The sequence below is a fragment of the Zophobas morio genome, unplaced genomic scaffold, assembly GCF_036711695.1.
Source record: "Zophobas morio isolate AGI-343-1 ecotype UQ-CSIRO unplaced genomic scaffold, CSIRO_AGI_Zmor_V1 ptg000005l, whole genome shotgun sequence".
Taxonomy (NCBI): domain Eukaryota; kingdom Metazoa; phylum Arthropoda; class Insecta; order Coleoptera; family Tenebrionidae; genus Zophobas; species Zophobas morio.
This window is the reverse complement of record NW_026972110.1, coordinates 1,108,907-1,125,012: the sequence shown is the minus strand read 5'-3', so window position 1 is coordinate 1,125,012 and position 16,106 is coordinate 1,108,907. Positions and strand designations below refer to the sequence as shown.

The window sequence follows — 16,106 nt, the reverse complement described above, 5'->3', positions numbered from 1 at the left end:
TTTCGGAGATTATCTGTCTAATAAAAATCCGGGGGCAGACGGACAGACGGACAGACGGACGGACAGACGGACGGACGGACAGACGGACGGACGGACAGACGGACAGACAGACGGAAATGGGAGACCTATTTCTTCGTCTTCTAGGGGTCATGAAAGATCGAGGAAACGTAAAAGTAGAGAGTCGGCCGACGGACTCGATTACAATACTTCCTTTGCTTACGCTCGGGAAGTAAAAATACACATGTCAGATACGTACTGCAATAATAAATGTATTACTTATTCTCATCATTGGTTATTCGGATTTTTAAATTTATAATTCATTATAAAGTTTACACGGTGTCATAATACAAGAATATGGTTATTACAAATTTTCATTTGATATGAAAAAGTATTTATTAATTATTATGGTGTTGCTCTTTTCTATAACAATAATATTCAAGAATTTTCGCATAACATTATTTTCCTTACTACCTTACCCATATTTCAATAGAGTAATAAAAATAATTACCTCTATACTTTTACAATACAGAAGAAGTAAAAAAATCGAAATTAATTTATTGAATCCTTGAATCGAATATCGAGAGATCCGATTCTGCAGCGTTTGAGATATACGTTGAGGCCAGGGCGTCCTGCCCCGCTTGAAGCAAGAAAACACGGATATGCAAAGACGCGCGTTTCGAATTCTTTACTCTCAATTACGTACATAGAAAACCGAACGTATGCCGTTGCTTACAATCAAGAGGGTGGACCAGGGTGGACTAGCCCATCCTCACATGAACCGTATAACGCCGAGATCTGACGCACTTTTTTACAACTGCAATTTCTCAGTTGCGGAAACTGCGGGATGTAATGAAGAAAATCCGTTGGCTTAAACGATGTGTACGACAATAATAATTATTTGTGTATACATATAAAATATTTTAAAAAAGAAAAAAATTCAATATTTTACTTCGTATCATAAACAATCAAATAGGGTGGGCATTGCCCACCCTGCCCACCCCGAGGAGCCGCCACTGGTTAAAAGTGTCTACCATAAAGGAAGAAGGTGGATTACTCTTATTTGTATGCGATTGAGACTCTAAATCTCTTTTAATTTCATATTTTTGAAGCGATGCTAATGTTTGTGATTGAACACTTGATGTTCAATGAGTACACGACGCCAATGTCTAGGCGCCTATTGTACCTGAAAAACAAACGACAAAACTGCGACCCAAATGCAATGTAGTTGGCCAACGAATTGATCGACACCGTGCCGCACTGGTCATGTGCATGCATGTGGTGGTCTGCACAGTTCTTAAAGCCAAGGCCGCCGCCCTTTGATGATAACTTTAAAACATCTGCACAATTTCAAAACATTCGGTTTTGCAGTTCCTAATACATCAATAAAATATATTCACGCATTAATTAATTTTTTTGAGTCACCCTGTATAAGCAAATTAAAAAAATACGTCACATTTTGTACATTTTATATAGTATTTCTTCGGCAAAATTTTGAGCTGACGTTACAAATTTTTGGAGGGGATAAGTAAATATACTTTGATTAAAAATTTATCATGCTTATCATAACTTTAAAACATCTGCAAGGTTTCAAAATATTCGGTTTTGCAGATTCAAAACTAAGTTAAAAAATGTTGTTTTATAATTTTGATTTTTTTCCCAAAAATCTGGAACATTTGGGTAAAAACTCAACACGGAGCCATAAACTACATGTATAGGACTATGTTATTTTATATTATTTAAAACATATTTACTATCTACAATTTTGAACTGACGTCATCACATTATTGGTAGGGACGATTAGGCAAATTTTGGTTACATCTACATGAAATTCCTAACATAAGTACAAAATTTCACAAAATCGGCCCAGTACTTTCGGAGATTGTCTGCCTAATAAAAATCCGGGACGGCAGACAGACAGACGGACCGACGGAAACGGGAGATCTATTTCTTCATACTCTAGGGACATGAAATGTCGAGAACACTTAAAAGTAGACAGTCGGCCGACGGACTTCAAAAACACAATTTCAATGAAATTACTTTTTATTTTCTTCATTTTTGTTTAAATTCCATTATTCTGTCTTTTCTAAAAATTTCAATAACGATATTTAATGATTAAATTAAAATTATGCTGTCAAATATGATAACTTAAAATGATAAGTCAAAATCCCCTATGATGTACCAAAATTTCATAAACAAAACAATTTTTATTTTTTAAAGCACGAACTAACAATTTACTGCAAAATGTGGTGATGGAAATTGAAGTAGAAAAATATAGTACATTATGGAACTAGTGGATGAAGTTGAATTTCAACGGCGAGAGTGATTTTTTCACACGAGCGAGTGCAACGAGCGAGTGCGAAAAAGAAACTCGAGCCGTTGAAATTTCTTCATCCGCGAGTTGCATATACTATTTTTTCTAAGAAATTAGGAAATAAATGTTTGTTTATGGTAGGTATTTTATTTTTGAAATACATTAACTGTAATAGAACAATTTGTGCAATTATCACCAATAATATTTACACTTTTATCGTAAGTATTATTTGAACTTGTATCTTTGTTTAAACTTAGTTGGCTGCTTCCTGTATCAATAACTGCACTTGTATCAGATTCGAAAATGCCGCATTGGCAGCATTCAAAATTTCTTCAGAAACTTCGTCAGTCTCACTCATGTTCATTGTTTTCACTTGTGTAAACTAGCAGTATTAAACGTCAAACACTAACGGGTCGTCCAGCCTAGGCGTCATGATTTTCGAAGCGCGCGAAGCGGACGGTGCGGTCGGTGCAGGCGATACGCGACACGTTTCGCTAGCTGCGAAACGCTCAGGCTGGACGACCCGTTAAAATCGTAGACGGCCGAGTATTTTTCCACTAGAGGGTGAAATGAAATTTCATCCACTGCCAGCGATGGGAAAATGACAAACTTCAACCTTAATGAGTAGAAAAAAGCTATTTTCATCGCTAAAATCATCTGAATTTTCACCCTAACAAAAGTTAAACATGAGGTCTAAAATTTAACATAGGAATCCCTATGGGCACTTTTTCAAAAAGATGCACTGTATACATGACGGCCGACTTAGCGCGAGACATTTTGACGCAAAGCCAACTTGTCGCAGGGACAGTTTGGCGCAGATCAACTCGCCCCAAGAAAAATATATATAAATTGCAGCCGTTGCGAACATAATCTAACTTTCTATAGTGACCAACGCGTGGAGGGGTAATGTCGACTTTTTAATGGACACACGGACGCTTCGCGCCCTGCACCCCATTACAAACATACTCCCAAACGTGGAACTTCTTGCTCCGTGGATCATTTAGTTATCAGAATTTGTGCGAATGAAATTCCGTGTGTACTTGGTTGTCTACACTTGGCGTAACTAATAGAGTGCCAACCACAGTACGAACAATAAATATTTTTTACATTATACACCCACCTACTCGCGCCAAAATGGCTTGCGCCAAAGTGTCTCTGCGCCAAGTTGGCTTTGCGCCAAAATGTCTCGCGCCAGGTCGGCCGCGCTAAATAGTCCCATTCCGGTATACGTACATGAACATAAAGTGCGTTCTGAACATTCCACCTATCCCATTTTAATGGTTCCACTGTACCTACTGTTTCGTCTTTAAGAGATACTTACATAGTGCATTAAGGTCAAAAAGTGAATATAAGGTACGAAGAACACTTCGATTTTTTTATTAGTGTAAAGGCGCTATATCACGCATCTGAAATCAGAAAATGGGGTTTAATGCCCAGGTGAATTGTTTGTGTAGGTAACAATCAAGGTTCAGACGCTAATACTTTTAACGAAACAGTGTTTATAATATAGTTTGTGGGTGAGCACGCAATATTGCAGTTAATTACACACCATGTCGTGTATATGCAGTCTTCTTATTTCCTTCTAATTGCATGTCGATTTGAAAGATATTCAGTGAAAATGTCTAAAGGTGAATGGCAGTTGTGCGTTATTCATAGAAATAAAACGACAATAAATTGCATTATTTAATTATATTTGAGATAAACTTTGAGCACGAAATATGGCTAAATATAAAACAGGTAAGATACAAAAAACTCTTTGCTAAAATTAGAGCAGCACTTTCTAAGTCTTTTGTACTTAATACTTTCTTTTGTAAATGTTCAACATGTCTTTGGTAACCATATGTGTTATTGCGCGAAATAGTTATAAAGAAAAAGTAAATTAAAACTAACAGTAAGTAGCTTATGATCGAGAAATAAAAGTCGTCTAGCAACGACCAAAAAATATGCAAGGAACACCGACGTGTTTCTTGTTTGGTATGACAGCTAAGATCTTTCACTGTTAAATAAAGGGTAACCAAATAGCTGCAATACCAACTTGATTATTTTAAAAATAGACTTAAGGATCTACTGGAAGACTTTTTTCAGTCATATGGTATACACGTGTATATTATACAGGTATCTCTGTTAAAACTTCGGGGACTTACATCTTAAGAACGTATAAAGAAATTAAAATTCTCTGAACACCATTGTTTTTAGCTTGACCGGGAACTTTAATTTAATACCGCGTGATCAAAACTGACTGGGTCTGTTGGCAGTACTTTTTAAACATAAATGTAAACTTTCCTTACATTTATGTTGGCATAACGGAAGTAATTGTGTGACAGATATGTCATAGAAATTAGACAAAATATCATGATACCAATTTCAACTAAAAGTCCAGGATTGCAAACAGACTCAGTCATTTCTGATCACGCTATGCATTGCAGATATGACGTCGGCGTCGCAACGTATACCTATATTTTTACTTCCTGAGCTTAAGCTAATGAAGTATTGTAATCAAGTCCATTGGACGACTGGCTACTTTTATGTTTTCTTGACGTTTCATGAGAGTACGAAAAAATAGTATAGTTTTGGAAATTTCATTCTACCCTATAAAATTTTATTGGCAATAACGAGACGGACAGTAGTACAATAGTAAGAGATACACTGCCCCGCAAAATTTTAAAATTCTATTTTTTTTGACAGACAAACAAGCAGACGACAGACAGACGGAAGCGGGGGACTTTTTTTGTACTCAGAAAGCCTGAAAGCAGCGATTCATCGGATGGACCCTATTACAATATACTCCTATAAAATAACATGTATTTACCTTGACTTTATAATAGTCAAACTTGTGAATAACATTTTCGAGCAACAAGATAGTTCACATCGACTTTCCCCACCGCAGTTAATTATAGTATCAAAGATGAATAAACAGAATCATCATATTTTAGACGACTTAAGAAACACTTTACATTTATTGCACATTCTGATTTTGATGAACACAAAATTTCCTATGATGATTTGTGGCAGTTGAAAAGGTCTTAAAGAAGTAAACACTCCATCAACCATTTTTATTAAACGATTTCGATGTAAAATGTAGAAACTAAAAACAAAAAAGGCGGCGAGAAGAGAAATTGAACAAATGAAACAGAAATTTCTAGGTTAGATTATTTTTATTGACACCATAGAAGCGAGCGATGTTACCGTTTGTAAACTGACAGCATACGTATCACTAACACGTCCTTTCGAAAATAAATTAGCGTATACACCGTCTCAATGAAGTGGCCAAATTTCATCGGAGTCCAAAGCCCATTTGATGAACGAGAATTTATGTGCAACCAGTATGTCTACAACGTGCTTGTCTTTGGAAATAAACACCAGGATAAATTCAAGAAGAACTCAGACTTGCAGCGCTGTAACACATGGAATCAAAATAAATTCATAACGCCTGAATTTCGCCTCGCTAAAACTTGTAATTCCGTTAATTGTATTACATCTAAATTTTATAATGTTCTACCAACCAAAGTCATGCTGCCGAATTTAAAAAATTGGTTCAAGATTATTTAGACGGAACTCCCGTCGCCCCTGAAGTACAATAAAACGTTCAGCTTTTTCGAAAAATTATGAAATTTGATTTTGCGAAGTTTATTTATTTTTGAATGAAAACTCCTATAAGTTAATATGAAGATATTTACTATGTAATGTTGAAGTAAACGTAAAGAAGGCGATTGGTTCAAATGAGTTTTACCTTGACAAAATTTTCTTATAATGTCATCAACATTTTGCAAGGACACGTATATCAATTTGGATAAGTGTAGTGTAATACTAATAACAACAATGCATTTCCAAATTTTCGGGAAAATGGACTTGATTTAATCAGTAAAATAAACTGACAAGAAGTTTTAAATAATGTGAATGCAACAATAAATCACAAGTATCGACTCATCATATTTTGCACATTTGAGGTAGGATTTATTCGGCAAAATTTTGAAAAGACGTCATCATGTGGGGTATAAACGGATATATTTTGATTAAGAGTTCACCATGCTTACCATAACTTTAAAACATCTACCTACAAGATTTCAAAGTGTTTGGTTCTGCAGTTCCTGATTTAATCAATAAAATAAGTTAACCCATTAGGTACATATACATATATTTTTTAATTTCGTATACCTATCTTTTCGTAGTCTAGTCCGGAGGTGAAGTTTCCTACAAACCTTCATAATGTCTAAAGACGGTTCATTTGCAGGAGAAACGAGTCTTCAACTTTTATTATGGCTCTTAATAACTTTACGCAACAAGATTAACGATTGTTACCTTAAAGCAATTTAAACTAGCCCAAAATCAATTATTTTCATATAATGATCTATGGACCAGACGGTGCTCATATTAAAAATGAGCTTTTAAACAAATTACGTTAACGATGTGATTAATATTTCTTTCCATTTTGCAAGACGCTATATTTTGATGGTTCCTGAAAATTACTGAATACATTACCACCGACTCATAGATGGCATGCATCCATATTTGGATCCAGGTGCAGAGTTCATATTTGACATGGGTTCGTCTTTAAGTAATAGCCTTAATGTGTACGGTGACTAAGCCAACCTCTTGGAGTATCATTTTGATGGCCCCGCAAAAGGTTGATGAAAGCAGTTGATGGTTCTTTAGAATTTGTTCGGTAAAAAGAAAGTGTAAAAATCAATTGATACAAACCCGACGTTAATGCTCACAGCTGATGAACGTTTCGAATATTAAGTCTGACGTTTCTCACGATTGATGGACGTTCGCTTTTGATAATGTGGAGAGTTTGCAATTATTACGAAGCCTCGATTTGAAAAAAGTTAATTGTCAATCAACTCTAACTCCTTAGTTAAAACGTATTGTTAATAGTGCACGATGTTTCAAGCCGTATCTTTTAATAGATAATCGATTCCATCACTTCAATTAGATCAATTAAGGTCTATTAATTTGAGACAGCACTATTATAAAATACACCAGTCTACAAAAAAGGCGTTCGTTTCTGTAACTTTATGGAAAATTACTCAGAATTCATTAACAACTTACGAGTCGTAGCATTCGGAACTCAGAATGACCTCCAAAACAAAGAGCAACTAATGTATAGTTTTCTTACCAACAACACGAGTATGAAACGCAAAATTTCTCGTAATGCACAACGAGACGTCGACACAATCCCTCACTCTGCAGTCTACATAAACTCGTTTAATTGATGCTTATTAATGACGCTAAAAATTTAAAATTATTTAGACAGAACTTCCCTCGCTTTTGAAGTACAGGCGAGCAAATACAAACTCTTCGAAAAATGATAACATTAAATTTTTCGAATTTTATTTTTCTTATGATAATCCTTATAAATTAAACTAAAGAGATGTGTGGAAGGCATGCTATGCGTATGTTTTAGGTGAGTTTCCCGATGATAAATTTTTATGATGGCGTCATCAACGCTTTACCAAGAGCGCATAATAGGTATATCAATTTGAATAGATGCAGTGTAATACTAATAACAATAGTACTGTATACTCAAATTTTCGAGACAATTCTTACTGTGATCAATAAAATGAATTTCCCCGTTCATTAATTATACTGTATAAGTAATTCTAAAAACTATAAATAAATTGGTAAACCACAAGTATAAATTCATAATATTTTGTATATTTTAGACACGATTTATTCGGCAACATTTGTGATGATGGATAAACCTGAACATTTTTACTAATGATTTATCATGCTTAGGATAACCTTTTAAAACATTTGCAAGATTACAAAACATTCGGTTTTACAGTACAGGTTTCAAAGTTAAACCGCAAAATGTTATACAATTTTGATTTTTTTCCACAAATATAGATGTCTAGGGTAAAAATTCAACACGGATTCATAAACCACAAGTGCAGGAGTATCTTATCTATAAAATTTAAATAAGATTCACTATTGTAAATGTTGTCGATGTCATCCCGTTATTAGTGGGAATGATTGGGTAAATGTTGGTTACCGTTTTGCTATCTACACGGTATTCCTCAAACACGTATAGTATATAGCAACAATCGATTAGGTAGTTTCGGAGATTATCTGTCTAATAAAAATCGACACAAACGACAGACAGACGAAAACACGACAGACAAACGGAAAAGGGAGACCACTTTGTTCGTACTCTAGGGGTGATGAAACGTTGTAAAATATAATAACATAATAAGATAATAACCATTCTCGTCCGATCGACCCTATTACAATAAATATTTCCTTAGCTTACGATGGGGAAACAATAAAAATGGTAAAACATAGGCCCATTTCTTCTGTAAGATTACAAATAACATAGAACCTATTGGTCATAAAACCCTACTCGTCTATTTCGCTTTTTCTATTTTGCAAAAAATTAAATTTAGTTGTAAATAGGCAAAATTTATAAACTTATGAATTATATTATAATCGGAATAATAATTATTCGCGCTATTTATTTCACAATGAATTTTTTATTTTTCTATTAATTAAATACCAAAAGGAATAATTTTCAAGCATCGCATCGGTTCGCTACCAACTGTTCTGAAATGTTACAATACAGTCGTCGAAATTATTGTTTTAATAAACCACACCATTCTAAATAAATAAAAAATACTAACACTACAGTCGCGCTTGATTTAAAACAAAAAACTCAATAAAATGACTCGCTGACAGAAGAAACGTTGTAATTAAAATCAAACCGTAAAATTTCGACGAGTCTGTTCTATTCCAGTGGCGGCTGAGTTTTTTAGCCTATAATTAAGTCATTACTTAAACCCGTAACACAACATTTGTCCCCTAAATTATCAGTCATCCTTAAAAGAGGAAAATAATTTAATTCAGATCTTATTTATGGAGGTTTCAGTATACTGATGAAATTCCTAACATAATTATTATTTGAGGCAAAACAAAAGTTCAGAACCTTGGAAGCGAAAAACGTTCCTTTCAATATGAATAACAGCCGTGAAATGAGTAAGTTTTTTTATGTTGCTCTGAGGGACTATTGTGTCCCACCATTCTGGGATGCCAACAATAATAGGTGGGATGCTTTCAATATTAGACAGCACCGTGGTTTGAACGCCCGTTTGATAGATTAATTTTTAATTCACAGAAAGAACTACTCTTGTGTACTCAAAAGCATAACAAATATTTTAGGAAATTAGGAACAACTAAATAAATCTCAGGTTCAACAAAACTGATTCTTACAATTCGACATTACCTAATTATTTAAGGAAGAGATAGATCTATGATTAGGTTATGAAACAGGTTTCTTGTTCATTTTGTCGAGAATGAATGCCGTTGAAATATCGTCGATTCCTTCGAGTGACTTTTAGTTTCGAAGCAATCCCACCGATTTAACTTTGCGTTAAAGTATCCCCCGACTAATTCAGCTCCGTCTGACTTATTGGATTGGAATCGCGTACTTTTGAAATAGCGACGGATTCGAGCGTGTCGTTTTGTCTCAAACCATTGCTTTTAAATTGCCCATATACCAGTTAAATTATAACGCGGTGGTATAACAAGGGATACAGTTCATAAAGTGCATTATCCGTGAGTTTTGGTGCGAAGTTTTCAGAATGTTATTATTTTCAGAGTCCTTTGAAACTTAATGGCCCGTTACATATCGGTTTCAGAGGAGAGAAGGTGTACACATTAACCCTTACCAAATAATTCTAAAAATCTGAAAATTTTTTAAACGTAGTAAATTTCTTTAAATAAAATTTTCAAATTAAGCAAATAATTTCTAGAAACGTTGCTTTGAAGAGACTTCGAGGGGTCTTGGCTCAAAAGCGCCGTTTCCTCTCTTCCAGCCACTTCTGTTCTGTAGCAGTGCACTTGACTTGGCCATAAATATCATAGACACACGGACTCGGTGGACCCAGCTTTCACCGGAATACTGCCAACTTCAATTGCAATTTTCGTTTTCTCTCTAGCTCGAAAAATACATATGTTCTGCGAACCCATTCCATCGGACATGTTTTAGATATCTGTAGGTACCAAAATAAATAACTTTCCAACAATGTTTATTTTCCATTCTATAGAATAAGGAAAACTTATATAGCTTGTTGAAACTTCTTTGGTTGGCAAAAGTATGGTAAGTGAAGTAAATTATCAGTAATCATCCTAATAAACCTAGATGGTCAAAGTGTTATGCTATACCTGCGGACATACGTATATTAAAATTTTAATTAGGTACTGCATTACAATTTCATTGCATTTCTGAAGATTTGGCAAAAATCGGGAAATCGGAAAAACTGCATCGTATTTTGCAAGTGTTAATACACCCCGGAAATATGAGGAAACTCACCACTAAGAATTGTTTTACAACACGTTTCCTATTTTTCCCAAACTACACAAATTAGTAATTACAGAACAATAACCTTAAAGACAAATTGGACCTTTTTACAGTTGCCTTTATTAAGGTACTTTACATTATTTTATTATTAAATTAAAACCACCAACCATACATGCTCCGTGTTAAAAGTTACTTCTGCATAAAAGGGAAAGCATCGATGCACGGAAATTTCCTAACTCAATATAGTAGTGGTAAGTGTTTCAATCAACTTGTAAATAAATAAAATCGGAGAAATACCCAATGTAATTGCAAAGTAGCTGGGAAAAGAAGAATGTAGTAAATACACTGCTCATCGTTTTTGAAGAAGAAGTGTTGCCACACCTCTGACCAATGCAGGAAGCGACGATGATTACTATTTTAAACGCGACAAGGAAAGAAAATGTACCAACGGAAGCCTACATTGAAAATACCACACAACAAAACTGACATTTAGAACAAAAGTTTTGAGTGCGAACTTATAAATATAGCAATCAATATTGGTAATTACGGTACTAGTAATTTTTCCATTAATGTATATGTTAATAAATAGTTAAATAAATATAATAATAAAATAGTGCGTCACGAAACCAGTAACTGGGGTTATGTGAATACGAGTGAATTTATCGGACCAAGCCGACAGTTGAGACCTGCGCATAGCGAGTATTCGCAAAAATATATTCTGGGCGAGTATCAATTTTAAATGAATAAAATTATTAGTAAAGTAAATTGTTTTTGACAGTACACAATCATGTAACTGAAAATACATAAATAATGCTGCATAGCCTAATGGTAATAGAATTCGACCGATATGCGAGAATCACGAGTTCGAACGCCGTTTAACGCTGAATATTTTTTATTATTTACTTTATTTACTCCTATAACAAGATATTTTAACAGTTACCTTGAGCTGAATACTATAGCTCAAAACTTAAAAAACTTTGCTTTCCTGTAAAAATATGCATCAGCAACAACCGGTATCATCAAGCAATATCAATAACTACGAAAAAGAATCTGTAGGTTAAATTGTTTGGTTTCTGGTCATCTGAGACGTATCGAAAACGAGTGATGCCGGTCGGAGGTATAAAAATAGTATATTATACGCCAAGGAGTGAAGACAATCATTCACTATAGACCGAACGTAGATTATACCCGAGACGCGATGCGTCGAGTGTTATACGCGTGAGGTCTATAATGGCGTATGTACAATTTTTTTCACTAGTAGCGCACTGCTAAACACAAATTTTAAAAATTCTCAAATTACACTAGTTTACAAGGTTTTATATCCAAAGACAAAAATAGTTGATTCGAAAGGATTTGGGTTCGGGAAATTCAAATCTGAAAGCAGAAAAACTCCATCACGTCAGGTTTTTGAGATATTTATATAAACATACCCCGTATTTATTTTCTTTTATACAACTCTTGTAACTTTTTTATTTTTAAATATATATGAACATATAGTTCTTTGAACAAATTTGTATCATTTTAAAACATCATTTATGCAAATAAATAACATGAGTGTCAATTTTTCAAGCTAGTAGATTGTAATCAATGTTTTATTTAAAATTTTTCAAGTATTGATTTTAGAATAATTGCTTGCTTTTGATTTTTCTACGGGAGGTGATAATAAGTGAGCAATCTAACTGAGGTTCGCCTCACAAAGATCTTTTAAAATGATACAAATTTCCTGAAAGAAATACAAGTTTATTTTTAAGAATAAAGAAGTTACAGGGGTGGTATCAAATAAAAGCACCACCTAGTATATGTTATTAACATTATGACTGAAAATTAAAAATGATTAACACTAGCGTTTCTTTTATTGACAATATTGTCAGTTTCCCTTATAATAGACCAACAGTAACATATTTTCGTCCCAAAAATCTTGATACCTTCTTGTTAAGCATATTTGAACAGGTCTTCCCGCTTTAGATACTATAATTTTACCACAAACGTAACAAAACTGATTTGCACTTACTTTGCAGGATCTCGAAGACATTTTTTATGCGAAAATGGTGCATTAATATGAATCACTTTAACACTAAACTGAAGGTAAAAGCAAACTTCATTATTTTGGATTTATGAAAAAACCTGACGTGATAAGGATTATCCGCTTTTGGATTTGTTATCAGTAAGTAATTTAGAAGTCAAAAATATTTTTTTTATTTTTGGATATAAAAAAAGTTTAAATTTGTAAACTAGTGTTATTAAAAGTAAAATTACATCACTGACATCACCTAATTGGGCTTTGATGTTTGCTGTCCTTATTTTTCAACGTTTGCAAAGTTGGCTAGTAATGAGGTTTGTAATTTGAAATTTTCAATTAACTTAATTATTTTTTAGGAAATATGTCACAACAGTGAACTATCTATATACCCCTCCTGAGATACTATTATGGCAGTTAGTATTTGTATATCCCCCGTGAAAATAATTGCCAAAAATCTGGTAATTACCAGTTTTCGTTTGTCAAGCATAACCTCAATCTTTTTTATAGACCTTGGTGAGTAATGATCAACTTCACTTCCATTATTAAACTTTGATGAAATTTCTTTATCATTCTTGACTTTGGTAAAGAAAAACGAATTCACAACTCACACACAAGCATGATAATGGTACATTTATACGCTACTGGTGAAAAAATATAAGTATGTATTTTTAAGTAAGGTGCAAATGATACACTTTGTGTATCTTTGGTGATATGTAAGTACAGATATGCTACAGACGTTTTGTGAACGAACTAACCACACACAAAACTTTGTACCTACTATAGAACTGAACTGTCTTGATTTATTTAATAATGACCACTGTATTTTTGCAGTTTTTCGTTTCTGTTTTTTTAAATAAAGCATTGTTTAATAAATTGCTCCACTGTATACTTATAATTTCTCCTCAAAAGAACTTGACATTAGATACGAAAAAACGTAAACAATTTCTTTAGGTATGGCTTTCAAATAACCTAATGTAGTGTCAATATATTATTATGTAGAAAGAACTTAATGAATAAAATTAATAAACTGTTTTCAGCGACAAGATTTGTTTTGGAACAAATAGGTATACATACCTACATATATACACAGTCTTAGTTATCACGATTTTTTTTCTTTTACATGTATAAATTTGAATAAAAATATTATTTACGCTCAATATAAATCTGAATAATATTAACAATTTAAAATCCTATTAAAATGTCCTCAGCATATAATTAAATAACTGAAGTAGTTATTTCATGTGGCATGCAACATGGTAAGAACGTACTTGGAATTTCAACAAGCCGTCGGTGACCGCCAATTCCAGTTTTCGATTGTTGTTTTCTTAAAATCTTAATAGAATGTTTGACACTTAGAAAAAGACTTAAAAACTGGAGCAAATGAATACGCATTAGTTCGGTAAAATTAGAAATCGTAATTTGAGGGTTTTGTGTGCTAAAAGATCCAGTCCAAAAGTAGAATCCATGTGAATAATATGCACATAAGATGCCAAAAAACTGCTGCAAATTTTTGGTGACAAGTTAAATGCAAAAATAAAATATATAAGTTGTATTTTTTGTTTATTTCAATAAGTAACAGAGTAATCTAAACGCTAATAAACTTAAAATGTCAAAGTTTCCATTTGTTATTGATTGATCTAACTCGACACTCATTTTAAACATTAAATAGTCTTTGCCATTAAAGCGTAAAACTGTTTTGAAATATAACAATAGGCGTCACGAAAGCTTTCAGTAAATTCATCACATCAAATCGGCCCGAAAGAACATACGATTACCTACAAAATATTTCTACTTAATACAATGAGTAACATACACATTTGTGCTATATAACTGTGGAACCGAAAAATTTGAACGAACTGTGTAAATGGAATTTTATTGTTATGAACCAAGTCAAAATAGTGTATTTAGATTTATTCCTAAATTTGGCTAATTTGGAAAAACTCACCCAGCAGAAATCACCAAAAGTAATCCAAACTGTAGTCCTAAAAATCACAAAGAATGTTTTCAGAACACAAAGCCGTCACGATTTCCATACGACCCGGAAAACACAAACAAATCGAACGCTAGAACCCGACGAAAACTAAGAAACTTTCCTAATCAAACAATCAACATTTGTTATTCACTCATCACGTGTCTTCATTAACTGCCCGTCTCATTCTTCACTTAAACATAAATATAATGATGTATAGCATCCGGAATTGACGACCCGTCCTGGAGCACAACACACACTCCTTCCAACGCGGCTAGTAGCAGACTAAGAGAACTGAATTCCGGTGAAGCGGATGCGTTCGTTTTCCCCACCACATCAACATGTCCTTTACCTGTACAGCCCCAGACTTGATTCCTATTGGTTGCAATCAAAGGGGCGCGCAATAATTATTCTTGAAGACCGGAAACCACCAAAAACTGTCAAAGACCCTCATAACTTCAAGATTATTGCCCAGAAGCTTCGATCAAGTGACAAACAAGTACCACCAGGTGTAAAAGTTCAAGACTGAACGCAGCAACAGATTTTTTTTTTTCAGGAATGTACAAATATAGAAATATTTCAGCTCGACTAAAAAGAATAAGTGATGTGTTTGCGTTATCTGTAGACTAGTCTGCTAGGAATATTTGTATTTTTGTCATAAAATCATCATATACCTCTACTCATAGGTAGGGGAACTAGGGGCTTGTTGTAACAGGGGTAAGTTGTAACACTAAATTTTTACCCACAATTTAAACTCTTTAACGTCAGGTATTTTACTGAATTTAATTCTTACACCATAAGACATCATGTCATCACAACCACTGTTCCTTGAGCCAGCACAGTGAGTGGATGTGTGCACGTGTTTCGTTTTGGCCAAGTAATGTAAAATATTGGTTTAGTAAAATTTGGTTTTTCGTATCTGTTATTAATTAATTTAAAACTTTTAGTTTTGCATGTAGCTCAAAAATTACTCAGCTTTGATATTCCTTACACATTTTGACGCTAAGCCACATAATTTCGTCGAAATGTAATTAAATGTAGAAAATTGTACTACGGGGCATGTTGTAACAATACACTTGGGGCAAGTTGTAACATGTTACAACTTAGTAGTAAATTTTTAAGTTAAAACAGAATTCGTAATACAAGGTGTTATGGAATTAAATGCAACAAATTTAACCGGTTATAGAACTCATCATTGGCCTAAACATTTTTATAGAACATTTTGTTTAAAACTCAATTGTTCAAGAATTAAAATTGAAAAAAACATGAACTGTAAAAAAATGTAATTTTGCCATACCGATATTAAAGAAGTGGTTTAATCTTAATTTTGAGGTAAAAAATTACTACTTTCTATGTGTAAATTTACATTTTGTTGAAATATTTTTCAACTTTTCTGTATTTATGCCCTATTTTTAAAGGCATCTTTAGGCGCGGATCCAGGGGGGATCCCCTGACACACGACTGAAGTACTTTATTTTGACCAATTTCAACATTTTGAAATCGCATTTAATTT

At 33.6% G+C, this 16,106-nt stretch overlaps 1 protein-coding gene across 1 annotated transcript in view; it reads right to left on the bottom strand.

Annotated features, from left to right (window-relative positions):
* Positions 1-14,862, bottom strand: part of LOC135121166 (MOXD1 homolog 2) — a 118,102-nt gene extending 103,240 nt beyond the window's left edge. The window contains exon 1 of the mRNA XM_064045476.1: positions 14,570-14,862. The gene's annotated coding sequence lies outside the window, so the exon portion shown is untranslated. The remainder of the gene's footprint in view (positions 1-14,569) is intronic.
* Between the last annotated feature and the right edge of the window lie 1,244 nt (positions 14,863-16,106).